At 43.6% G+C, this 25,747-nt stretch overlaps 1 protein-coding gene across 2 annotated transcripts in view; it reads left to right on the top strand.

The window, feature by feature from the left end:
• The first annotated feature begins 777 nt into the window (after positions 1-777).
• Positions 778-25,747, top strand: part of GRB10 (growth factor receptor bound protein 10) — a 148,460-nt gene continuing 123,490 nt past the window's right edge. For both annotated transcript variants that reach the window (XM_069853426.1, XM_069853428.1), the window contains exon 1: positions 778-1,061. The gene's annotated coding sequence lies outside the window, so the exon portion shown is untranslated. The remainder of the gene's footprint in view (positions 1,062-25,747) is intronic.

Below are 25,747 nucleotides of genomic sequence, written 5' to 3' on the forward strand. Positions count from 1 at the left end.
CTGGAACAGGCTGCCCAGGGAGGTGGTTGAGTCACCTTCCCTGGAGGTGTTTAAGGCACAGGTGGACGAGGTGCTGAGGGACATGGTTTAGTGTTTGATAGGAATGGTTGGACTCGGTGATCCGGTGGGTCTCTTCCAACCTGGTTATTCTGTGATTCTGTGATTCTGTAATACAGTAAAGAAGAGCCACGGAGGAAGAGAGAACAAGAGCGAGGAGGGTATCGCGTTACATTTCAAAATACACCCAGGTCGGGCGCTTAGCCGCAGCGCTCCCATTACTGTCCACGCGCCTCTCCCAGGAGGAGAAGCCCAGAGACTTCTCCCGCTTCTCCTCGCACGCCTCCTCTCCTTCACGAGGGGTGTTTTTGCACCTCCCGGAGCCGAGGCGTGCTTCCCAGCGGCCGCCCTCGGGGAGGAGCGCAGCTTCCCACTTCTCCTACGAGAGCCTCTCCTCGCTCCAAGTTACTCCCAAGGCACCAGCGCCCGACCCGGGTGTATTCTGCCATCTCACGCGACACCTTCCTCGCTCTCGCTCTTCCTTCCCACCGCGGCTCTTCCCTGACCGCGTTTATTATCCCGCTCGGAGCTACCTGTTCGCGCGCTGCCCCCTCCCTCGCTCCGTCCCTCCCTCCCCCCGGGGGCGCCTCCCGCGGCGGGGGGTGTGCGGGGGGCGGGGCCGCGGCTGCGCGGGGCGGGGGGGCGGGGCCGGAGTCAGCTGGGCGCGGGGCGGGAGCGGCGCCCCGAGCACAAGTTTCTGTGCGCGTCGGGCTCGCCCGCAGTCCCGGGGGGAGTCGCTTTGCGGAGGCGCCAGCGTCCCCGTGCGCGCTGGGGCTGCCTCGCTTCATTTTTTTTTCCCCCCCTCCTTTTATTTGTTTCATTGCGCTTTTCTTTTTAATTTTAAGACTTTTATTTTTTTTTAAATTTTATTTTTTTGTTTTGTCCGCTTTTTGTTTGTTTGCTTTTTTTTTTTTTTTCGTGTCTTGGTCGCCCCCCCCCCCCCCCTCCCTCCTCGTCCCGCACGACCCCCAAACTTGGGTGCGCGCGGCGCTGCCGCCCCGCAGGTAAGTGTGTGTGTGTGCGTTTATGGGGGGTGTATGTGTGTGTGGAGAACCGGACCGGGACCGGTGCTGGGGGCTTGGGGACGGGATGCTGGCGGTGTTTTCCATCCTGAGGAGGGCGGTGGGCTCGCTCCCAGCCGGTGGGAAAGAGAAAGAGGAGGAGGAGGAGGAGAGCAAACTTCCTTTTCCTGGAGCCGGCGCGGTGGCTGCGGGCAGCGCCCGTCGCGCACCTCCCGCTGCCCGGCCGGTGGCCGCGGGGCTGGAAGGGGCGGCTCTTCTCTTCCCCGGGAGCTTCTTTTCCTCCCGTCTCTCCGCGTTGGGAGCTGCTGATGCTGCCCCGACTTCTCCGTGTGTCCCCGTGCCCCGTTTTCGCGGGAGGGCACGCCGGGCGCTGCCACCTCCCTGCTCTCCCATCTCTCTGATGCGAGAGAGCATCCCTCCTCCTCCTCCTCCTCCTCCCGAAGCCGGGGGCAGGGAGCGCTGGTTTATGTTCCCTGCCTCCTCTCCCCGCGCACGCATGGCTCTCTCCTCTCCTCTCATTGTATAACTGTGGCACCGCAAGCAGGGAGCGATGGCATCTTTATGGGAGCAGTTTGCGGTCCGTGGCTTTGGCAGATGAACGCCTGCGAAATCGTCTCGCCCTTTTCTGCTCCTTAAGTGCCAGCGGGGTGTGTTGCCCCCCCTCCTCCCCCCTTTTTCTCCCCTCTTCCCCCCCTCTTCTTTCCCTCCTCGCTCTTCTTTTGAAGCGTCGCATAACTCTGTATTGCCGGCAGGATGGAAAATGCTGATTCAGCAGCCTGTGAAAAGTGGTGGTCTGCCTGAAAATGTTCCCGTTTAGTAGAAATGGGAACATGTGTTGCTGTTATGTCAAAACAACGTGGCTCGGGTTTCTCTAGAGCGGTACCTAAGGATGCGGTTTGCTTTTCTCTTCCCTAAAGAAAAATGATTTGGGGTTTGGGCAGGGGGATAAGGAGGGATATGGGTAGCTACCACCTTAAATTATACTTCAAAGGGACAGTTGAAATTGTGTTGCCTCATAGAGCTGCTGAACAATTACTTATTTTAACAGAGGTTTTGTAGAACACGTAGCAGTGATTTGTTAACACTCCAGCCCAATCTATTCCTGTATCTAGAGACAAGTTGTACTTAAAGCTCTAGAAAAGGTATGGAGAAGGGCAGCGAGGCTAATCCTAGGATTAAAAGAAGTGAATTATGAGGACAGGTTAAAAAAACCCCACCGCAAACGTGTGGAGATTAGAAAACCTGCATGGAAAAAGGAAATATGCTTGAAACTTTTAAATGGCAGCTCTGGCTGTGCTTCGTGATTGTTTTGGGGTTGGGGAACGGTGCAGGGGCTCAGCGGGATGCTCTTCCTGTGCTGTGCTCGTCTTTCTGGAGGGCTCACAATGGAGTAGAAGAGGGAGAGCTGTTCCAGAGCCATATTCTGTGGCTATCTTTGTACAGTTATATGCTTATATCAAGGTTTTTGGGGTTTTCTTTCTCCAATGCTGAACTCTTTAAAAATCAGCACAACGTAGAGCAGACAGCAAATGCTAAAGAGCGATGTTTGGTAGTCTTACTGCAAACAGTAAACTGCTGGAGCATCAGACTCTGATGCTTGCCTCCAGTGGTCATTTTACCATGTTGTAACTCTGATTTATTTTCTTCATTTGGACTTTATTTGTTCTTAAAGTAGGTCTTATTTACCCTGGCTGGGTCTTAAAGATCTTGTGGTACTTACATGGTTTTCCTTGGTTTTGTTAATCAAAATATCCCCTCCCTTACCACTGTGTGAGTTGGCTTTCATCCTCAGATACAGCCACACTTGGATTTCAATAGTGTATTCCTGTGTTTTTTGTTAGGTAGTCCAAAAGTGCTGCCTAAATGCAAGGCGGATCTCCACATTACAGTTCTACTTAAGCATATACTATGTGCTCTGTGAATAAAACAAATATTTGCAGCCCTCTATCTTGCGAGCACTGAAATGACTCCAGCAAGAATTGTCACAAAGGTTTTTTTAGAAGTCTTTAGTTGTGTTCTCAGTCGTGCTTAGGGTATAAAAGGGTGGAAAGTATTTGGATCCCTTTGGCAAAGGGATCCTTCCAAGGTGGGGAGTTCCCAGCTGGCAGGGGAAAGGCATAGTTGGGTCATGCACCTCTTCTGCCAGCAGCATGAGAGTACTGTGCTCGGAGTCTGTTTTCTGACACCACCGAACTAGCAGATGTCCCTATAGGCTGTGAGGCACCAGCAGCTTCCCTGGGTGTGCGTAGCACTGGGAGCTCCCAGGTAGTATCACACCGTGTGGGACTGTGCTGTGTCTCCAGTCCTCCCTTCTGCTATGCACCTGTATGTGTGCTTGTGGAGGTTTATAGTGACAGTGCGGAATGAAGCTGGATTTCTAGGCAAAACTTTTCCTTAGACCAGCTAAGCTCTGTCTCGGGAAGCATGTGCATGTTGAGAAATGCGCTTGGGTGCTTCTTCAGACACCTGAAAGCTTGCAGGGGCAGAAGTGAAGGGAGTGCTTTGTGATGAACAGTGTTTTTAACATGCAGTTAAGTGTATCTGGTAAAAATTTCCCTGATCGTGGCGAACACTGTGGTGCAAAAGCCTTACCAGTTTTTGCTGGCCTTTTTACTCTAAACCTCTGTGTGAACTTTATTAGAGGGGATTGACAGAAAAGCTTTTCTTCATTTTAAGCCAGCATTTCTGTCCAAATTAAGACTAAGGAAGCCTGCTTTTCTTTGGATTGGTCTCAACTATGAAGGTACTGATGCCAGCTCTCAGTGCAGCATTTCTTAAGCTTGCCCACCTGGCTCAGTGTTTTCACAAACAAGGGAGATAGATAACTCTTGAGACCTCTGCCTCTGTCAGGCTTGTGTGAAACTTGCCAACTGGCTTGGCTGCGATGTGATTGCATAAGCCTCCTTCTGTAGGAAAGCAGGCTAAGGAGTTAGGATTATTGTTCTTGGAAACGGGACCTGCTCCTGGACATGTCCAAAATGTACCAGTTGCAACTCTTCACCTAGGGAAATCTAGGAGTGGAGATCCTTTTGCTAAAGGTGAAACTCCACAGTCTTTTTAGGAATTATGAGGAATGAGTTTGCCAGTGAATCATTTTATAAGCGTTAGACTTCATTTACAGGTTTGCTATCCTTGTACTGCCTGCTGGTCAGTTTAGGCTGTGCAACCTAAACTTGGATGTGGCAAAGTAGTCTTGTTTCCCATCAGTTTGTCTCCAAACCAGTGGTTGTTATGAAGCATAACGTTATCAAGTAAACAGATGTCACCTCATTAACTTTTTCTTCTTTATACTTTTTGAGCTGTGCACTTCTGAACCAGTCCTGTGCCAAGTCTTTCCTATTCTTATGCCATCTGTTGAATTGGATGATCTTCTTGGACAGCACTTCTTCCATTAGCTCAATATGGCTCCTCTGTTGTGCTGTGGATGTGGAGAGGGCTATCCAAGGAAGCCGGATTCCACTGTGAGTGCAGCATAAAAGAAAATTGTTGATTAGTGTGAAGCATCCTGTCTACAAACAGACTGTTAATCTCTTCAGCGATGAAACAACCAGAATAGTCTGACTTTGAGATCTGATTGGGTATACTCTGCAGTCCCTTTGCTGGCATGCTTTATTCCCCTGGGTGCTGTCTCTTCAGCAGATACTCAATGTAAGAGACAGATACTGTTTTTCATGTGGGTACGCTCATCTGAAAGTGGTAGTGGTTATGGTTTCTAACAGCTTTTGGACTTCCAATGTGTGTAAGAGCACTGAAAATTGAAGGATGCATGAAGTGGGTGACCACCAGTGCCAAGTTATTCAGAACCTTTAAGTGATCTTTACATTCATACCAATGTGCGTCCACTGACTGAAAACTCATCTCTCGTTGCTTTCTTAGGGTCTTTCATAAGTTGCAGATGGATCAGTTCATGCAGAGGAAATGGACATGGCTATCGGTCCTGAAGGCAATGCAAGTTCAAGCCCTGCTTTAGAGTAGTGCCCTTGTGAACAGTTCCCTCTTTCCTGGTCTCTGACAGGAAAGACCAGCAATTTCTGTTTAATGGTGAGGAGCTGCTGCTGCTGGCAATGGATTTGAAAACTTTTTTGGAAGACACTCATGAAAGCATGAGGTTTTGAGCACTGAGTGAGTAATCTTCTGTTAGGAGAAGGCAGTGGCAGCAATGTGGCTGCTTGGGTTTTCACAGGCAGATGGCCCATAGTGGGAAGGACTCAGGTGTGTGAATTGAACAAAAGTATAGATGGCATGAGTCACGTGCATTCTTCAAAACCCAGCATTAATTCTCGTTTATAAGCCAAGAGAGCTTTTGATGAAATCTACCAATTGCATTCCAGTTAGTTAAACCATGGGGAGATGCTACTCCTGAATGGCTACAGCAGAAGCTGGCCATCATAAAGACTGATTGTTCTAACTGGATGATCTTTTAAGCAGAGTAGACCTTCTCCAGCAGCATGGGCATTATGGCATGTGACTAATACTGTAAGTTAGAGCGAGGGAGTTTTTCCTTCCCAGAGACTTTCAGAAGCCTTTGCTAAGTAATTTTTGGTAAGTCATATCTTTGGGTATCAAATGTTAGCGTTGGAGAGAGGAAAATGGTAGAGGAAAACACGTAGTTTTCTGGTGTATGGTATGAAGTAAAATTCAAGATTGTATCAAGCTTCTCGATTGCTAGACTAGATCTGCCATAATCTAGACATATGGAATGAAAGCCTAACTCATTGGTATTGAGAGAGGTGAAATGCATCAATTTCAGAGCTGTTTGAAGCTTTCAGGGCTCCTGGCTTTGAGATTGTGCTGGTTCAGGTATGATGCAATAGGCTTGTTTGCTAGATTACTTTGACCTCTTCTTGGAGGAAGGTTCAGCAATGAGAAATTTCCTCTTTACCGCATGAAGGTACGGCAGGCTCTGCTTATTCTTTCCTAAAGTGAGAACTGGGGAGAGGGTGAGGGGACCTGTAAGTTTTAATTATACTGCACAGTGTATTTCTGAAAAAAGCTTTGGGACTGTGGTGACTCTGGGGGCATCGATGATGAGTGACCTAGATGAGTTTGGCAGTACTGCAACCATTTTTGCTTTTTCTTCTTGTGGGCAGATACTGTAGAATATCTGAGAAAGAGATGTGGTGTCCTGATTCTGTTGTATTCTTTCGCTGGACTCTAGAGGAATACTGCAAGAGGTTTTCCCATTATCTTACCCTCCTGCTGCTAAGCTGTCATCCGTAGGCCAACAGCAACAAGTTGAGCAGCTATGTTGATCTTAATGCCCAACAGTTGCATCAATGATTACAGTATTAACTATCGGACAGTTCTGTTGCTCCAGCAGCACTATTCAAACAATGTATTTCTTAGTGAGCCTGTTTCAGCTCTTTTGGAGGACAAAACCCAAGGAACATGGGCAGATTCCAAAAAGGCAGTTTTACACAGTCAGGTCATGATGAATGGGGTAATTGTAAACATGTTTGGTTAAACCACCAGCAAACCAGCCTCTGATTCTTCCCAGCTTCCATCAGTGCCAACTTCTGCTCATTCTAAACAGGACAAAAATAGGAAATGGCTTTCCTGGCAAACAAACTGTAGAGGAAATGCTGTGCCATCTTGTCAGAGTGAACCTATAGCCCAGTGGGAAGGAATTCTGCTACTGGGCAATGATGGGGATTTCTACATTTGTTCACAAAGTAAACTTCAGAGTACGGTCCTCGTGCTTCCTTCATGCTTGCTGCTGCAGAATTTATGTAAGCAGAGAAATTGGAGAAACAGAGCAGCCGCTGTGAAGCTGAGCCTGTGGTTGCTAAAGGCTGCAGATGAGTAAGGGGAGATAATACTCCATGACACCACTATCATTCTTCCATTATGCATGCCTGGTGAGAAAATCAATAAGCAGGGAGAATCTCAAAGCCCATAGACTCTTTTCATGGTGGAGATTAGCACTTGACTGAACACTTGGAAACTTCTTTCAATGTCTGGGATCTAAATTCTGCCTTTCTGATGACTTGATCAAGTGGCTGCAGCTCTGTTGTAACTCCTGTTATTGGTTTGTAGCACAGAGCAAGTTTTCAGAAACTCGTTTTTCCTTCGATTAGCTTTATTTCTAAGTAATCTTCAGGTGCTAATTTCTGTTTTGAAACCATGGGGACAGGAATCCTTGAAATGTCACTCATCTCTTTCATTGCAGGTGCTGCTGTTAAAATGGTTTAGTTCTTAAATGTTTTCTTGGTTAGGGAGTTGCAACCGAACTCTGTGTCTGTGCATGCCTCTTTTTGTAGAGGGCTTCAGATTTCAAAACTAACTGGTGGCAAGGCTTTGGGTTCTTTTCTAGGGTAATAACTGTTAGAAAATTTTCTGAAATATTGATTTTAGTGGAGGATGGTAGGACAAGATAGTTATATATTAGAAAGGATTAGAGCAGAAGCTTTCAAGAGCTGCAATAAAAAAGTGGTTTGTTTTTTTTTTTCCCCTCCTTCTCCCATCCTCTTCTTCCCTTCTTTTCTTTCCATGATGTTCATCCCTGCCAAACTGCTAGGTACAAATTCAGGTAGGAGACTGTTCTCTCTCCTTAAATGGGAATTGGCAGAGGGGGGTGAGAAGGGCTGGGGGAAGGTAAAATCTGTAGGTGGGTTTTGTTTAGCATACTGTTAAAGCTCTGAGCATCCTTGGAAAGGAATGAGGAACTTTCATTATATCAAAGCACAAGTGTGGAATTTAACTTCAAGGATCTGGAAAAGCTAAAAATTCAGAAGCTTGTGATATTTTTGTCTTGTGCCAAAGCCTTTCTTAAATGACCTGCTTTCCCTTATGGTTCAAATACATTAAAGTCCATTTAGAAGAATGTTAAGGGAGAAATATGTATTGCAAGACCATTGATTCTTCCTGAATTAGTGTCTTGTGGGTGATCATTCTTCATTCTAATAGCTGCTTATACTGACATCATCCAAGATGTCAGGGGATTATGTCAGAATTTAAGCCTTGATATTTTGCAGAACAATGGCTCAAGTGCTGGCAGATGCTTTCTTGCTGGGTCAGGTTGCTTTTGTTTTTCCTGTTCAGCTTTAACTGTGATGTTCCAGTTACTGTACATGGTCACAGCAAGGCATGCAGTAAACAATTTCCAAGAAAAGGATATCCATGCAGTACAGTTGTGAGGACAAAGTAGTACTTGCTGTGAAGCCTTATGCTAGGGGTAGATTTGCCATCAGCTTCTATAATCTAGACACAGAATGCATGCATTTTTAAGGCTTCATGAAAAAGCTCACAAACTTCAGTGTTAAGTCTTCTTTTGTTTTATTTTGTGTTGTGATGAAATATGTCATTCTAGGAATTCTGAAGTCCAAAAAGTTGAAGCCAAAAGTAGTGGGGGGGGGGGGGGGGTGTTGCTAAGGCTTTTGGTTTTTGTTTTTGTTTGCTTGTTTTGTTTGGGTTTTTTGTTCTTTCCTTTCTGGCTGGTGGGCACCTAGCTTTGGCTTTTGTTTTTAAATGATGGTACTTAATGAGGGCCCTGTAAGGGGAAAGCAATCAAACCAGTCCATTATTATGCTAGAAATGATACAATGCCACGGATTGCATGTTATTTTCATGAACTGATAGCTATTATTCTTTGCCAGTAGGCTAGGTGGATTACATTGCAATGCTTCTCTGGCTTTCCATGTGTTCACAAAGGACTGCAGTTGATGCTGTGCATGACAGGATAAGTTTAGGTGCGGGATGATGCTTGCAACACATGGTTGAGTTGTTGTGGGGTAATGTCCCTCCCCAGTGTCCTCTGCAAAATAGTACTGCTCATACAGCCTTTGGTAGGAGAATGGCATCACAAGATGTCTTGCTAGTCACAGCCTTGGCTACTTTTGGTAAATGTTCAAAGTTCAACACAAAAACCCCTGAGATTGTGCCCATAATTCTTTTCATTTAACAAATTAAGAAAATCAACTATGATCACCTTCAAAATAGTTCCGTTCTGAGTTGACACACAGCTGCATGTGATGCTGCCAACGTTCAAAGCAATTTTGCAGATCATTTTCTGAAAGGCTGTTGAGGATCTCCTTTGGTTTTGCTTTCACATTTTCTACCAATAAAAACAGGGTTTCTTTGAGCACCCACCTGGATTTGATCTTTGGGAAGAGGGAGCCAGGTTTGGCAAATAGGGTTGGGGCTCAAGCACAGTGACATTGTTATTAGCTAATAACTATTTCACAGACAAAGCATTGTGGGCTGGTGCATGCTAACCTTTTCTGATGAAGGGTAAGAAAATATCTATAATTGGACATGTATCCACTCATATTGAATGAAGTGATTTGAGTTTTATATCCGAGAACTTCTTGGGCACTCCATGTCCAGTAGTCCAACTCTTCCTTATAAAGTTTGTTACTCAGGTCTCTCATTTAAAATTCAGATGAGAAAAGGTGGCATTTCTGTAGGTGATGTGAAGTAGCTTATTAGGTCAGTTTGGCAGTGCTTGGTAGAGTTTTGGGGAGACAGCTAGTGTTCAGCCATCAGTGATGATACAAATCACTTTTTCCTTTTTTAGAGTGCTGAAATACATACTTCTGTTGTGGAAAATTCGACAATGTGAAGAAGCTTTTTCCCTAGAAGAAAGGAAAGTCTTATTTCTTAAAAGGTATGGGCCCTGCTAAGAGCTCACTGCTTCTGGAAGATGATGTTGTCTTTAACAGAGCATTTGGGTGTTTTTCTTCAGGCCAACTTGGTTGTTCACGCTTTCTAACTGGGTAGAAAGTTCTCAAATGTACTTGTTGTTTCTGGGACTGGATTTCTTCTGGATTTAGAGCGTGGGATCAGCTCTTGGAAGCATGCAGTAGGGCAGCCGAGTGATGCACCCTTCCAGGGAAAGGGAAAGGAAGAGAAAGAAGTGGGAAAGAGAAGAATGAGTCCCCTCCTCTTTCCGTGGTAGCAAACTGTTTGACCAGGGAAGCCTACTGATTTTTCTGAAGACCCAACACAGGGATTTTTCTCTGTGAATTCCAACAAATGTTATGGAGATATGCAAGCAAACAAGCTAAAGACTAGACCTGGCTTTGCAGAGCGTTTCCAGAGCCTGCCTGCCTTTGCAAGGTTTACCTGTTAAAGTAGTTTTCTATGATTTGTGTGAGTGTTTAGCGAAAAGAACCTGTCTTGACCTTGTGTCTGATCCATATACTACCCTGAAATGTGAATCTGAATGATGATGTCTTTTGTGTCCTTTTAAATTTTTTTTTTCATCTTTTTTAAAGGAAATGGACGTGTGTTTTTGGGTTGTTTTCTTCAAATGAATATGAACTATCAGTGCTAGGTGGGGATTTTTGTTGAGCAACTGGGCTGTAACAAAAATTTTTCTGTTGCTCTTGTAAATTTAAAGGAGATAAAAATAGCACCTTCACAGTTTCAGAAGATTTTGTAACTTATCTGTAGCTGTATTGTATTGTAAGATTGTCCTAAACCAGAGCAACTGAGGAAGTAACTGGTAATAAATCCGTCATTACTCATATTATGAGAAATATTGAGCGTAATAGCTGTTCATACTTATGACAGTGCTATGAGGAACGCGGGAGATTTGGTTGACTGGTTCTGAAATGTTGTGGTAAAACATACTTGTTACAGGCCAGTTACTGGCTGAAATGTTTTTTTCCTGGAATGTCTTGGCTGTTCCCAATCTCACTGTTCCCGAGCTGCTTGCGAGCTGGTCCAGCCACTCCACTCTGATCAAGAAGGGTTTCTATAGCCAAAGTCAAATAAAGGCATTAGGGGTGATTGCTCTTGTGTCTACTAGGAAGTTGTCTTGGTGGCTGTCGGACAGATCTTGCCCATAAACTCACTGAGACTCCTGAGGGCTGCCTTGGATAAAGCTGCAAACTTCTCAGCCTTGCTAAAGCTCATATGTCTTAGCCTGGAAAAAAAAAAGAAAAAAAACTAGAAAAAAAAACCCAAACCAACTAATCAAACAAACAAAAAAAACCCCTGAACCAACCCACCCTGTACGTGGTAAACTAAAGTTCTTCAGTAATTTCAGTTTCTTTTATTCTTGCCTGTGGTAAATGTGGAATCATCTTTTGGGGCAGGATGACATGTAATGGCTTTCCTTCATTTTACCGAACAGCTTGAGAAGACCTGGAATTTGGTTTCTTGGATTCTGGATTGCACAGTAATGACTGGTAATTCTCTTCAGAGACAATTCTGGTTGGCTTTTCCCGTAATTTTAACACAGAAATGGTTAAGCTAATTGACTAGCTCAGTCTTGATGACTGGATACCAACTCAGTGTGTGAACTCTTGGATGGACTGAGAAAGAGATCTTTTGGATGGAGACAGACCTCTAATCATATAAACAGTCTGTCTTTTGCAGACTCATTTGGGGAGTGATAAAATGCATCTTAAATGTTCTCCCTGTATCCTGTGTTTTACTTTGAACACTATACCAGCTGCTGAATGAAGCTCAGGTTTTATAAGGAATGCTGTATTAGGTTTTTGGGCTGTAGAGATGAAGGAAGTAATGAATGAGAAAGAAGTAATTTTATAGCCACACGAACATGGTTGCATACAAATACTAAGTTTCTTCTCAGGATATCACAGAATCACTAGGTTGGAAAGGACCCACTGGATCATCAAGTCCAACCATTCCCATCAGTCACTAAACCATACCCCTCAGCACCTCATATTTTGTATGCTTGACTTCAGCTGTGTCATATCTGTACTGACTTTGTTGGTGATTCAGAGAACATTCATCCAGTCAGACACGTATCCATGGGATGACTACTTTTTAAAAATTTTTTATTTATTTTTTTAAAGTGTGTGTGGACTAAAGCTTTCTTCCTGTGCGCAAATGCGGCTTGTCTAAAGTCAATGTTTGAGTACGGATCTACGTTCAAGTTGTGTGGTCACAGGGAATTTTTGCCTAAACCTTCAGTTGAGCTGTAAATCATTGCACTGTGTGGGCAACTATGCTTTCATCCATTAGCTGGTCCTAGTTCACCTCTTCCTGCCAATATCCTCTAATTCCTGCAATTGTAACTCTGTGAAGCCAACCAAGGAAGTGTGTGCTTTGTGTGAGGAGCTTGTGAACTCTTCTAAATCCCAGCTTGCAGGAAGACCAGAGGTTCCCAGAACGGCTTTCTCTGCTCCTACTCCTGTCTTGCAGCATGAGCTTTCTTCCTGCAGCTCCCTTGTCCGTAATATCACTTTCTGCTTCCAGCAGCCCAGTGGCCACACTGTCTTTCCTCCTGGTTACCCAGATACCCCATTTATCTCTTGGGAGTGGGTGGGATGCATGCATCTCAATGGTGTCACAACTGCTAGAAGCCCCCAGCAGGGTGACTAAGTACAGGAAGCTGGAGTTGGTGGTGAACACCAGTGTTGTAAAGTAGAAGCAGCAGCTTTGCTTTGAAAAGGTGTGCCAAGAGGGAGACGATATTGCAGCAAGGCCAGTTTGCTGCTTGTGCTTTACACTGTCTTAATGTTCTGTACCTACACCACGAGTTAAAGCAGGTTTTCATGGTAGAGACTGTGTCTGTGGTACAGAGTTTCTGGACTATCTTGTGGATGTTGAAGATCTGCTCGTGAAGGATCTTTGAACACTGACGTAGCTCAGTGGTATGCTGGAGTTTGGTATAGGCCTTAAAATTGATCCGTAGATAAAGCTGACTTCATGTGGTGTGGGAAGATGAGGGAAAAGGTGAAAGGAAGAATGTACTGCTTCTCTCGGTCAGGGTGACAAACACCCTTCTGCAGGTCAGGATTAAAGCAGCGTCAGCATGGTTACAATTGAAATTTATTAGTTTCATGTACTCTGACTATATTTATTATATCATAGAGCCCCTTTATAGTGTGTGAGAGGGGTATATCTCTTCTGCAGATCAATGTGTGGCCAATCCCACATGCATTTGATGCTTTGTTGGTACTCCTGGGACCTTTACGGCAAAGCCTTTCAGCAACAGGATGTATGCAGGGCTGGCTTTTTTTTGGAGTGTGGAATGGGAGCTGTAGTTCCAAGGTGGGCTGGGGGGCTGTTGGGAACAATAGCAGTGTGGAAGCATTGCAGGGCTGTGGCGGTGTTTGAAGCTGAGGGGCTTAGGGGAGAAAACTTCAGGTTATGTCTTCCTCTGGTCTTTAGGGATTCTTTAAAAAGTACTGCTGTAGTGGGGTAGCTCACTCTGCTTGACACCCTAGCCATGTCAAATGAGGTCTCTAGAAAACCAGTGGATTGAAAGTATTATATTAAAAGTGACTTTCATCTGAGATGCTGCCTCTGAAATCCATCAGCAGTTTAAAATTAGCCAAATACTCTAGGTAGCTTAAATGAATCTTAATGACTTTCTGCCACTTTTATAAGAAGTCTGTTTACAACCTTGTTGCCTTAATGCAGCCTGGATTACAAATGTTTGTTTTTAATCAATGAGGATAGTTTTGCAGCATGGCTGTAATCTCCCCAAAGATTTGGCTGGTCAATGAAGAAATAACAGGATTTGTATAAACCAAGGCAGAGCAGCCCAAAGTAGCTGTATCTTAAAACTGACCTAACCTAAACCTTTGAATTGCGATGTCATCTTCCACCAGGGAGCACCTCAAAGTCTCCCTGCCCTTTTGCATCCTGTAAGAAAGGACTGAGCCATCCCATGGTTAGGGAGAAAAAACTGGATACAGACTAAAGACCTAAAATCTAATTAAGAATGTAAATTTACCCTGGATTTTGGATGTAAGTAAACACCAACCAAAAATGGTTGGCTTTTTTCTTTATTGTGATACTTACTGTAAATAATAATAATAAAAGATTAGAAACTATTCCCGTCTGTTTTTGAGGATTTGGCTGACACTTTCAAACTGACCTCTCTGCTTAGTTGTGTGTTTTGTACCAGTGGAAGGGGAGGGGAGAGGAGAGGGACAGCTACTTTAAAGGAGAGATTTTAAGAGATGTGAAAGCCTAGAGGCGAATGCACAAAGAGCAGCAGTAATGACACAACTGTCATATTTTTAGTCAACTTGATTTTGTGTTTTCCCCCTTCACAACTCACCCACTCCTCAGCAATATGAGAGGAGAAGGAATCAAATGGATTTCCATAGTCATGTAAGTATTTGTGGTGTGATGGAGAGAAAAGACAAAGCAGGGCTGTTCCCCTCCACCCGTCAGTTGAAGATGATGTGATGGGTGGGGGAGTGTCTTAAGTCACAGCATGGCTAGATTATAGCTCTGAAAATGATTACTGATAACAATTATCTTTTCAGAGTAATGCTAACACTTTCTTAGAGCTGTTGTTGGGCGTCTGTATGGGGAAAGCCTGCTGTTTCTGGGGGCTGTGTTTTGCCTGTGCGATGGCTACATTGCTCTGCATCTAATTCCATGTCCCAGCTTGTGGAAATTAAATTATTGGAGATGATGATTGCCTCTTCAAAGCCAGAGGAAATGTTAGGAAGAAGAAAAAATTGGGGTAGAAGGAGTATTTATACCACAATGCATAGTAAACATCCTTGTGATACAGGTAGGTAATTCACATCTAAAACTTGGCCTGACTTCAGTCCTGGTCTAAACCACAAGTGTCACTTTTGAGCAGATGTTTATTTGCCATGTCTTGTGGTCTGGTGACCGTTTGGACAGCTGGGGATTCCAGGGTTTACCACATGGTGAGGCGTCTGTGCAAAAATGCTTCTGCTCTGAATGCAAACGGTGGCATGTCTGAACTCTGAAATGGCAATGCCTGCTCAACTGTCTTGACTTACAAAATCAATAGGTGTAGACTTTTTTAAAAAAATATTTTATTTGTCCTTCCTGTTAATTTTGCAGCCCTGTCACTCCTTAGGAATGACTAGTGCTTTGCCTTTGTGGACTGTCAGCCTTGTGTTCCCTAGATCTCAGTATCTGCAGTTGTAAAGATGCAGAGTAGGGAGCAGTCAGTAATTCCTGATAGGGAGGGAAGGGCACTGGTGCTAATCCCGTAAATCCACAGTGGGCCCCTCCCGTGTGCAGAAACCTGATCTTCACTCTTGGATCCTCCTTGCTGTTGCTGTGATATTTACATGTAATTTCTGCTTCAGCGAGTGGGGGTTAGATCTAGTCAGATATAAGGAAAACTGTATGATCTAGCCTTATAAATATTTATCCATGTGTCAGCATCTTGCTCTTGGCTACTGAAGAAAAGATGGCAAATGAATGTCTTTTGGACACTATGATATAAAGCAAAGGCAATTCCAAAGCCTCCGTTAAGCCTCTGTGGCATGCTTAAATGTCTTCCAGTTGCATGGTTAGAGGCTAAATTAAATCTTGTACCCAGAAGTAGTGGATTTGTGAGACTTGTGGAATGTGTGTCCCCAGCTACTTATGTTGATGCAAATGGTAGAGGCGAAACTGTGGTGTGTGAGGAGGGGAACTTGAGAGAGAAATTTGGCTGAATAAGGTATTGCTTGCAGTTATGTCTAATCAGAGTTCATTTCCTGTAAATACTCCCAGAGGTTTTACACAGTGAGAACAAATGCAAACCGCAGTTTGGAATACACTGGCAGGTACATGAGCTAAAAACAAACCCTAAAAGGATTGGGATTTTTGAATTTTAGTTTGTTTTCCCCAACCCCCTCAGATGCTTGCTACTGAGTAAGAATTAATGCCAAGCTGCAGAATGTTAGTGTTGCACCTTATGGTACTGACCTAAGTTAATTGTGCTGTGGTAATCGTGTATAGATGATTCTCTTCCATGCTGTTCAGGAAGAAGAAATTTCTTCACTCCTTGTACCCTCCAAAAACCTGGTAGCCATTGAAACCCTAAGATTTTGATCTACAGCTCACAGATTGTGGCTGAGCATTAAAAAAAAATGTAGTCAAAGTGGTCTTTCTCCTGTTTGCTTTCCAGAGCGAGACTGGAGAGCAGCCCTGCTTTCAGCCGGGTGTTGGCCACGTGCGCCTCTGTTGTCAGGTTCTGGTTTGTTTGTAATGTTAGGACATACATCCTTGTATCAACAGAAGCAAGTACATGGGTTAGACTATTAAAGATATTTTAACACTTAAGGTTTACAGTGGAGTTTTTTTTTTGGTTGGTTTTTTTTTTTGCCTAAAATTTTCATGTGATTTTTAATAGAATCATAGAATGGTTTGAGTTGGAAGGGACCTTAAAGATCATATACTTCCAACCTCTTCCACTAGATCAGGCTGCCCAAGCCAACCTGGCCTTGAACACCTCCAGGCATGGAGCATCCACAATTCCTTGGGCAACCTGTTGCAGTGTCTCACCACTCTCATTGTGAAGAATTTTTTCCTAATGTCTAGTTTAAATCTGCCTCTTTCCCGTTTATACCCATTGCCCCTAGTCCTATTACTACATGCCCTTGGTAAAAAGTCCCTCCACAGCTGTATTGTAGCCTCTTCAGGTACTAGGAGGCTGCTATAAGGTCTCCCTGGAGCCTTCTCTTCTCCAGGCTCAAAAATCCCAACTCTCTTAGGCTGTTCTCATAGCAGAGGTGCTCCAGCCCTCTGGTCATCTTTGTGGCCCTCCTCTGGACCAGTTTCACCAGTACCATATCCTTCATATACTGAGAATTCCAGAACTGGGCACAATACTCCAGGTGGATTTCGGCTCTGAAGGTTACATTTGGCACGCAGCTAGTTGATGCAGCTAGTCTTACTTTGGGTAATATCCTTATAAAAAGAGGAGGAGAGAGCTCATCTATGCTAAGCTTATTTTTCTTGTAGCATGGTCCTAGATCTGGAGAGGAGACTAGAGAAAGATCAACTGATCAATAAAAAGTTGCAATGTAGTGGGTTTTTTTGTGGCAGTTTGCTGACAGTGATGGGAAAACTTCCATGTACTTCCCAGTCAGTCTGTCTGTTGACTTGTTTGTGTGTTTTTGTTTTTGTTTTTTTTTTCTTTTAGTAGTTTTGACTTGGTGTTTTTCTTTCCTTTTTTCCCAGTGCCCTCACACCACACCCTCCCTGCCACTCCACCCAGTAATGTTTTCCTCAATCTTTTGTTGCTTTTTAAACCTTTCTGTTTCTTAAAGTTGTGGGCATGGAGAATAGACTTTTCCCTTTTTTTTTTCTCTCCCAGTAGGCTTTTGTATATTCAAAAGATATCATCATGACCCTTACTTTTTCTTCTTTTGGCTGAGCTCCAGTTCATTCTGTTTTTTCTTTTTTCCTCCCAGATGTCATGTTTTTCTAATTCTGTGATGTTCCTATTGCTTTTGCTTGGATTCTTTCCAGTTGATATTTTCTGAAGTTTGCTTAAGACTGGATGCAGCATCGTGCTGGAAGCTTTATCAGCCACGAGTAGAACAGAACTGTTGCATCACGATTCTCACATATGTTCCTCTATACATTCCTATGTGGTATTTGCATCTTTCTCAACAAAGAATTTTCCAGTTTCTAAAACTTGCTTTGAATTCAGTCTTCCAGCAAACTGGCAGCTTTAAATTGGCAGCTTCCCCAAGTTTAATGAGTGTCATTTTCTCCTTTATCATCAACATGATTAGTATTAGAATAATATGGGACCACTGCAGATTGCTGTGAAAGTTATTCAAGTATGTCATTCTATTTTGTGAGTCCTTCCATGTTTTTCATTCTAAGCAAATGATAAATTAGTGTAGTTATCCAGTCACTTTTAAATATGCCACGAGATGACTGTTTGCATTGATAACTCTGTGACAGAGTTTTCTGAACTTTTCATAAGAATGTGGCTGGAATATTTTGCCATGGTTTTGCTAATGTCAAGGTTTGGTGTCTGCTGCTTCTGTGTTCCTAAACTATGTTGTTCTGCCGTAGTATGAATTTGAGTTGGTTTGACCTGGCTTGTCCATGTGCCATCAGTTTTTGTTGAGTTCAGTCTTTTATTTTTCGTGCTAGCAGATGGGTTTAACGGCAATACATGTCCAAATAAACAGCAACTATAATTCTTCAGGTTCTTTCCACTCTTTTCCCTTCCCACTTCTTTAGGATATTACTGTTTGCCATCCTTTGTCAATCCACTGTGAACTCTAAAAAATAACTGCTAATGGTTTGAAGCTGTAGGAAACCCCCAAGCTGTTAAATATGTTCATGATTGAATTTCGTGAAAACCAGCTGATTTGAAAGTTGATTCCTCTAATCTTTACTGATTCAATTGATTTTTTTGTTTCTCTCATCTGTGCTATCATCACTGGTGTTAGTTTTGGGTTTGTTTTTTTTTTTTTTGTTTTGGCCTTGTTACTTACAGTTTTTCTTGAAAAAGGGAGTGGACTGACCTTTCTCTTAATGATTATTTTATTGCTGTGGAATTGCAGAATGAGTTTTTGATGTCTGTTACTTCACCTTCGCTTATTTTGGTATTGCAGTAATTGTCTTCAGGCTATTGCTCTTTTAGCGGAGTGCAGATAAATGGACTTTGCCTGACCTCTTTAGCTAGCAAGGGAGAAGAACTTACTTGCTGGCTTTTGGTCATGTGCGTGCAAAAGCAAAACTTAAACATCTTGGGTCTGAGGATTAATTGAAAGCTAAAAACTGGAGATGAGAGAGAAAAGTCAGTGGCAGAAAGCTCTCTTCATGTACAAAGCAAGCTCTTTCATCTGGAATCAACCCATTAAAATGGGTAATAAACAAGTGCCAAAAGGTTGAAATCTCAGCTGGTTTTGTCAGGTTTGGATCTGAGAGCGTCATTTAGTTGGTGCCCCTGATCAGCTTAATCATAATTTGAAAGCCATGTAAGGTTTTATATACGATGCTTCTACTGCTGTCTGAGACTAGAATAGTTTAAAAAGGGAAGTACTGAAATATACTGATGAACTCTGAATGGCTAGATAGTAATTTGGAAAACTAGAGGCTTGGTCCTATGTCACCATTGGATTTAGAAGCATGTTGGATGAGGGGATGTTTACAGAGCGGAGGCAGCGCAGAATGCTAATACTGTTCGCAAAATAAGAACCCTTCTGAAAAGGAACGTACAGTTTCAAGAACAGATGGTTTAGTGGTAATAGACTAACAAATTTTTGTTGGCTGGCAACCATCTTTCAGGTTAGGATCTTGTCCTGAAAGCTCTTTCAGTTGACTTCCATTCTGCAAAGTGCTCGTTAAAAGGGCAGAGTAAATTCCTCATGGAACTAATTCTTCCTGGTCTAAGAAAAATGAGATTATAATGAAAGCACAAGGTAAGCAACTGTAAGGCATGATAGGCTTTGTTGGAGTAGCCTTTGGCTATTTCAGATTTTGTTCTGCGCTCTGTGCTCCTGAATTAGAATGCTTCAGGACAGTTGTCACCCCTTTGATGGAAGGTGGGAAGACTGACTTGGAAACTTGCACAAGTCTTGCTTTGATCTTCTCATTTCTTCTGTAGAAGCAGCATATTGTTTGTGAGACAGAGCTTACATAATCCCCCTTCTCTGTGTTTGTGTAAACATGTTTAACACAGGCCTTTTGTTTCTTGACTAGTTTAAATTTATCCATGGCTTATGTGTAGTGTGGAAGGGGAAGGAAGAGGCATGAGTTGCAGGATGCATTTTGGATTTTTCCTCTCCTCCAGTGCATCAGAACTTGTAAGGACACATAATAAGCAAAACGGAGGTGAAATAATCCCATTCTTATCTTTCATCTTAGCCCATCCCTGCTAAGAGCAGACCATGTCTTTCTTTAACTCATTTGTGGTATCACAGTTCTCGCTTCCTTGCTGGGTTGATTCTCCTGTCACACAGTAGCTGATAGAGAGACTTTAAATGCAGAATTAGCATATAAACCTGTGCCATTTTTGGCTGGCTGTTAGCGTTTAAAGTCTTTAAAGTAACCCACTAAAGACAACGCAGAAGAGCAAAAGTCAGCCTGGCTATGTGGCGTGTGTGTTCTTGTTTAATATCGGAATTCCTGGTATGGCCAGGGATGCATGCCAGCTTTGGCAGTTCAGGGCACAGTTCAGATACTTAAGTACTATACTAAAAATAACGGGACTGTTTTAGACTGGGACCCAGTTAGGGAGAGAATAACTTGTTGCTCTGCAGTCCGTAATCTGAAGTTGCAGGCAGTCTACAATGTGCAATTAAACTCTGCTGTTTTGCTTGCGGAGTTGCTGGTTCTGATGCTGCTTTCTCACTGTGATCCTCAGACGCTTTTCCAGAGGTTAAAAAAAATGAATCGCCCTCTTAAGGCAGACCGTGTGCTTTAGTTCAAATTTTAATATTGCAGTTTTCAGTAGCATTACAGCTCCTAATCCTCCAGTGGTGGCTTGGGAAATTCCTAGAAGGCAGGGAGTGGGAGGTGAGGAGCTGCACGGTGCCCTCCCTGTCACGGCAAGCAAGCTTCACCCTGCCTTGCAGAAGGGCGGCGAGGGTGAATCTGGATAGCCAAGGAACAGAGGGGGCTGGTTTGAAGATAGTCGCTTTTCCTCTGGTTTGCCTGCGAAGTAGAAAGGGAAAGGTAGTATGGTTCCCAAAATGTGCTTCTGCTGCTTACTTTCCTATATCAAGAAGTACTGTGGAAATAAATTGCACATTTAAGCATCTGAGACAAAGCATTACTTTACACTTCAGTAGTTTCTCTTTGATGGTTTTATTTTTGGTGATGCTGCTTGCTGCCACCTTCTATTAGATTGCTTAGATTTCAGTGAGGTGAGTTAGAGGAATCTAAATTTCTCCGTGTTCAGGGCATGTGGGGAAGGAGTAGGCACCCTCCAGCATCCAAATCCTCTGGCCTTAGAGGGCTTTCAGGTGATCAGCTGTGTTTGGTCCCAGTTGTCTGCTGTTCATCAGGGTGGGGTTGTAGATGAGAGAGTGATTTATAGAGTCTTAAGCAAATGCTGCACTGGATAAGCTTGTGCTGATGCTTGAGATGAAAGCTAAATGCACCTAAAACTTCTATTTTTGGAGATGTCTTTCTAGCATTCTATTTTGAGAACATGAAAAAGCCAGAATCCTTTTGGTGTTGTGACTCTTACGCTATTTTGAAAGCAGCTTTTCATTTTATCCAGAATGAGAAGCTGATAAGAGGTGTTCAAGGCCTTGTTCAGCTGTGGTCTCTTAACAGCTTTCAGTAGGCTTGTTGGGCTTATGTTGTGATTTCAAGAGGACTTCATTACATTTGTGCAGGAAGTTTAATGTTCTTCAAAATCTTATCTTTCGATTTTCTCTTGTCCTGACCTGAAATGCAAAGGAAGAGAGTTACTAGATGCCCATTATGAAAACAACCCCTTTTGTATTCAGTGGTGGAACTTACTGCATCCTGGATGTCATTAATCGCCATGGAAAAAAGTGGGAGAGGCACTCTGGTAGAGTGGCTCGTGCTTTGTGTTGTAGAGAGCCAGTGTTTAGGCATGTGCTTGTCAACTTGCAAACTACATGTATTCTACCTTCTGCGTACTGCAGCAGCCTGTGGGACTTGCTGTTAAAAGTAAATGTTACATGGAGAATGCCTAGCAACTGTAGATTTAAGTTCTGTGCCAAATTGTTAAAGGTGCAGATCTGCTAATTTGATGCAGTGTTTTCTGCAGAATGCAGTGTGGTGGTGCAGAGATAGTGCTTCTGAACCTCTGATGTGGCTATCCCTCCAGCTCGTCCTCCAGCTCGTCTTCACCATCCCTATTAGCTTAATGTCTAGGGCCACAATTCACAGCCAAGAATATTATTTTTTTAAAAATATAATTAATGATGTCAGTTTGAGTTGGGATCTTAGTTCATGTGAAAGGGCTATGTTATTAAGCCTAGCTTTGGGGCAAGCAGCCCTCTGTCCTGTCCTCTCTGGAGGGGGATGTGACCTGGAGCAGAGGAAGTGGCGACCAGTAGCTAGGAATAGAAAGGTCTTGAATGGAGAACTCATGGAGTGTTCTTTCTGCCTCATGGTGAGCTGTGTTGCACTTCTAGCGTGTACATCTCCATTACTATAGTCACTATCCCTTGGCAAGCTTTCTCCAGTGCTTAGCGTAAATTATTATTTTAACACATTGGTAGGTTCAGTCACCACATGGAAGTTATTTTCATGTTTCCTATCCACTTCAGGTCTCCTATCTACCCCTTTATTCTGAGAGGGGATAGTCATTCTCTGAGTACTTAGTGTGTGTTCTCCATAATCAGCTACATGTCAGTCCTCTTCTCCCTCAGCTGTCTCTTCTTTGTGCTTTGTGATCCAGGTCTGTTAGTTTCTGATGCAGGAATTCCTGTTCTCTCCACTCTTTCTGATTCTATTCCACCCTATTAGTGTCATGATAGCAGCCCACAGTTTTCAAAAAGTGGGTGTGCCCTTCATTTAATGACTTGTCATGATTCTGCTTTGCTTCTGGCAATTCCTTGATTCTTAGTACTGTATTTCCTTGTGAGGTCTTGTCTGTCTTTATTTTTTTTTTTTTCTTCTCCTATGATGATACTTTCAAACAAGACTTTAGACTCCTGACACTTACTTCAGTGGTACACACAGACAGGGTTATTTTTTTTTTCCTTTTTGTGTGCTGACTTGAGTTTGTGGAAATTAAGCAATGTTGCCCTTTTGTTTGCCCATTTGCTTGTGATCATGAGATCATTCCACTGTGCTTTGCGTGAAGCTCCAGCTCCGATGCCTGAACAGGTCACGCTTCAAGTAATATTTGTTTCACCTTGTTTGTCAGGTTTCAGAGCGCTGTAGATACATTGAAAAGGAAGACTACTACAGTCATTCCTGAGACTTCTTGTATGGTTCTGTGTTTTCCCACTTTTAGTTCTTATCCTTATGCTGGTGTTAAGTGGGGGGAACCACTCCTGCAAACTACAGCAGCTCAGGTCCTTTTAAGAGTCCCTAGTTGGGGATAATGTCCAAATGTGTTTTTGTTCATATGGTGTCTCAAGCCTTGCATAGGTTTGAGTCATAACTTCTGCAAAAGCTATACTGACTCTTCCTGATGCCCTTTTCTTTATTATCCATGTCTGTATTATTTAGTTCTTTTGGTGAAGAAGTCACTTCCTGTCTTCTTGGTTCCTTGATTTTACCTCGCACTCACTTCTGAAAATTCACCTGACTTACCATCTTTCATGCTGTGTCCAAATTAATTTAGGTGCGATAAGGTATATATGGCACTGAACAGCTTGACAATTTGATGTTTTTCTGTAGAAATCTTGGCAGAATTCTTTCCATTCTAACAACTTATTACAGTCTTTTTATGTTACTTTTAAAATGTCATCTATCAGCAGTTGTTTGGTGTATGTATATGTGCGTGTGTCTGTGTATATATATTCTTAAATATATACACACACATATAAAAAATACAGTGCTTAGTGAACTTTTGCAGGTTGACGGATTTTTTTCTGTTTGCTTGATAACCAGACTTAACATCACTTAAGGAACTAAACTGAAAATGCTCCTTATGTTTTTTTTCTGTCAAACCTTGAAGGTGTTTGTAGCTAAGGTGAGTTCTGAATTAAGAGGGAGGAAAGACTTGATGTGCTGCATTTAGCATTAGAAATGATAATGGATGGCTTTCTAGTCTGGTCTCTGTGTTCAGCCTTATGTCCAAGTTCACTCTTGGCATTTGTTTGAAGGTAAATGTAAAGGTGAAACTGATCTTCTAGTACTATCCTGACTTCTAGGGATCTTGCCTTAGGTTATAGGGAGTGCCTATTGCAGCATCAGTGCATCCTGTATTCTGTTTCTGAACTTCAGTGTCCCTCCTCAGCGTTGCCTGTTCTCAAGTTACCGGGACACCAAGTTAACGTCTTCTAGTACATCTGGCAGAACAAAGTCAGAGGAATGTACTTCTGGTTTAAAAAACCTAGGTCTCAAAGTTCTGTAGCAGAAAATTTCCATGCCTGAGCAAGAAGTCTTAAACAAGCCTACCACTAGCAAAGGAAGAGACCTGGGAAGCTCTTGTGTATCTTTTGCAGTGCTCATAGCACATCGTGAAATGGTGCTTTCTTGTCTAGTCTGACAAGTTGTTTATGAAACCTAATAGTGCCCCGTGAAACTCAACACTTCACTTCTTAATACTACAGCCTGAATGATGCTTAATGAAGTGGACAGGGTGCTTTGTGTATCAGCTGTTTCAGGCGTCATGAAGTCTAAATACAGCTCTTCCTTAGCTGGCACTTGGAAGCCTCACTTGCTTCCAGGGAGGGGAAAGAAATACCGGTGTCATGGCGCAATCCTGCTGCAGATGTATCCTCCAAAAAAATAAATAAAACAGCTGAGTCATTTGTTCGTTCTTTTTCTTCCATGCTGCTGGCCAATCCTAATACCCTTGTATTTCACACAGGAGGGAGAAGGCAGACAATACTGTCTTTTATTACTCATAACCCGCAGGACACTATCTTCTTCACAAAATATGGGTGGCGTCTGTCTGTCTCCACTTTATGGGAAAGATTAACAACAATTAAGGTCAATACAATTAAGGTTGTGAAAACCTTCGAATAACTGCAACATCTACTTATACTACAATAAATAAAATAAAGCTGGAGGTCTAATTGCCAATGGAATGCTTGCTCATATCTATTTTGTAATTGTGGGCTTGTGAAATTCATACTGTTAACCAGTCCCTTCCCAACCAATGCGAATGACCAGTGGTCAGTGCAAGTAGTGGTTTGGCCAGGAGCTACATGCTGAGAAACTGACGTTGCAGGATGAGGAGTGGGAATCCTGTATAAAATTTGGGGCACTGTGAACCTTGCCATGGCAGAGGTAGTTGGGACAGAATCACTAGGTTGGAAAAGACCCATGGGGTCATTGAATCCAACCATTCCTATCAACCACTGAACCATGCCCCTCAGCACCTCATCCACCTGTCTTTTAAACACTTCCAGGGATGGTGATTCAACCACCTCCCTGGGCAGCCTGTTCCAGTGTCCAGTGACCCTTTCCGTGAAAATTTTTTCCTGATGTCCATTCTTAACCTCCCCTGGTGGAGCTTGAGGCCATTTCCCCTTGTCCCTGTCCTGTCCCCTGAGGCCAGCTCGCTCCCTCTCTACAATCTCCTTTCAGGTAGTTGTAGAGAGCAATAAGGTCTCCCCATAGCCTAAGACTTGTTCTCCAGCTCCTTCACCAGCTTTGTTGCTCTTCTCTGGACTTGCTCCAGAGCCTCAACATCCTTCTTGTAGTGAGGGGCCCAGAACTGAACACAGGATTCAAGGAGCGGTCTCACCAGTGCTGAGTACAGAGGGAGAATAACGTCCCTGGATCTGCTGGTCACGCCGTTTCTGATACAAGCCAAGATTTGGCCTTCTTGGCCACCTGGGCACACTGCTGGCTCGTGTTCAGTCGCTGTCAACCAACACCCCCAGGTCCCTCTCCTCCGGGCAGCTTTCTAGACAGGCTTCTCCTAGTCTGTAGCACTGCACAGGGTTGTTGTGCCCCAAGTGCAGGACCCGGAATTTGGCCTTGTTAAACCTCATGCCACTGGACTCAGCCCAGCGGTCCAGCCTGTTCAGATCCCTTTGCAGAGCCTCCCGACCCTCCAGCAGATCGACACTTCCACCCAGCTTAGTGTCATCCGCAAACTTGCTAAGGGTGCACTCGATGCCTTCATCCAGGTCATTGATAAAGACATTGAACAGGGCTGGACCCAGCCCTGAGCCCTGGGGAACCCCACTTGTCACTGGCCTCCAGCTGGATTTCACACCATTTCCCACCACTCTCTGGGCCCGGCCAGCCAACCAGTTTTCCACCCAGGAGAGTGTGCGCCTGTCCAGGCCAGAGGCTGACAGTTTCCCAAGCAGAATGCTGTGAGAAACCGTGTCAAAGGCTTTACTGAAGTCCAGGAAGATACATCCACAGCCTTTCCCTCATCCAGCAGCCGAGTCACTTTG

This window comes from Phaenicophaeus curvirostris, chromosome 3 (assembly GCF_032191515.1).
Source record: "Phaenicophaeus curvirostris isolate KB17595 chromosome 3, BPBGC_Pcur_1.0, whole genome shotgun sequence".
Taxonomy (NCBI): domain Eukaryota; kingdom Metazoa; phylum Chordata; class Aves; order Cuculiformes; family Cuculidae; genus Phaenicophaeus; species Phaenicophaeus curvirostris.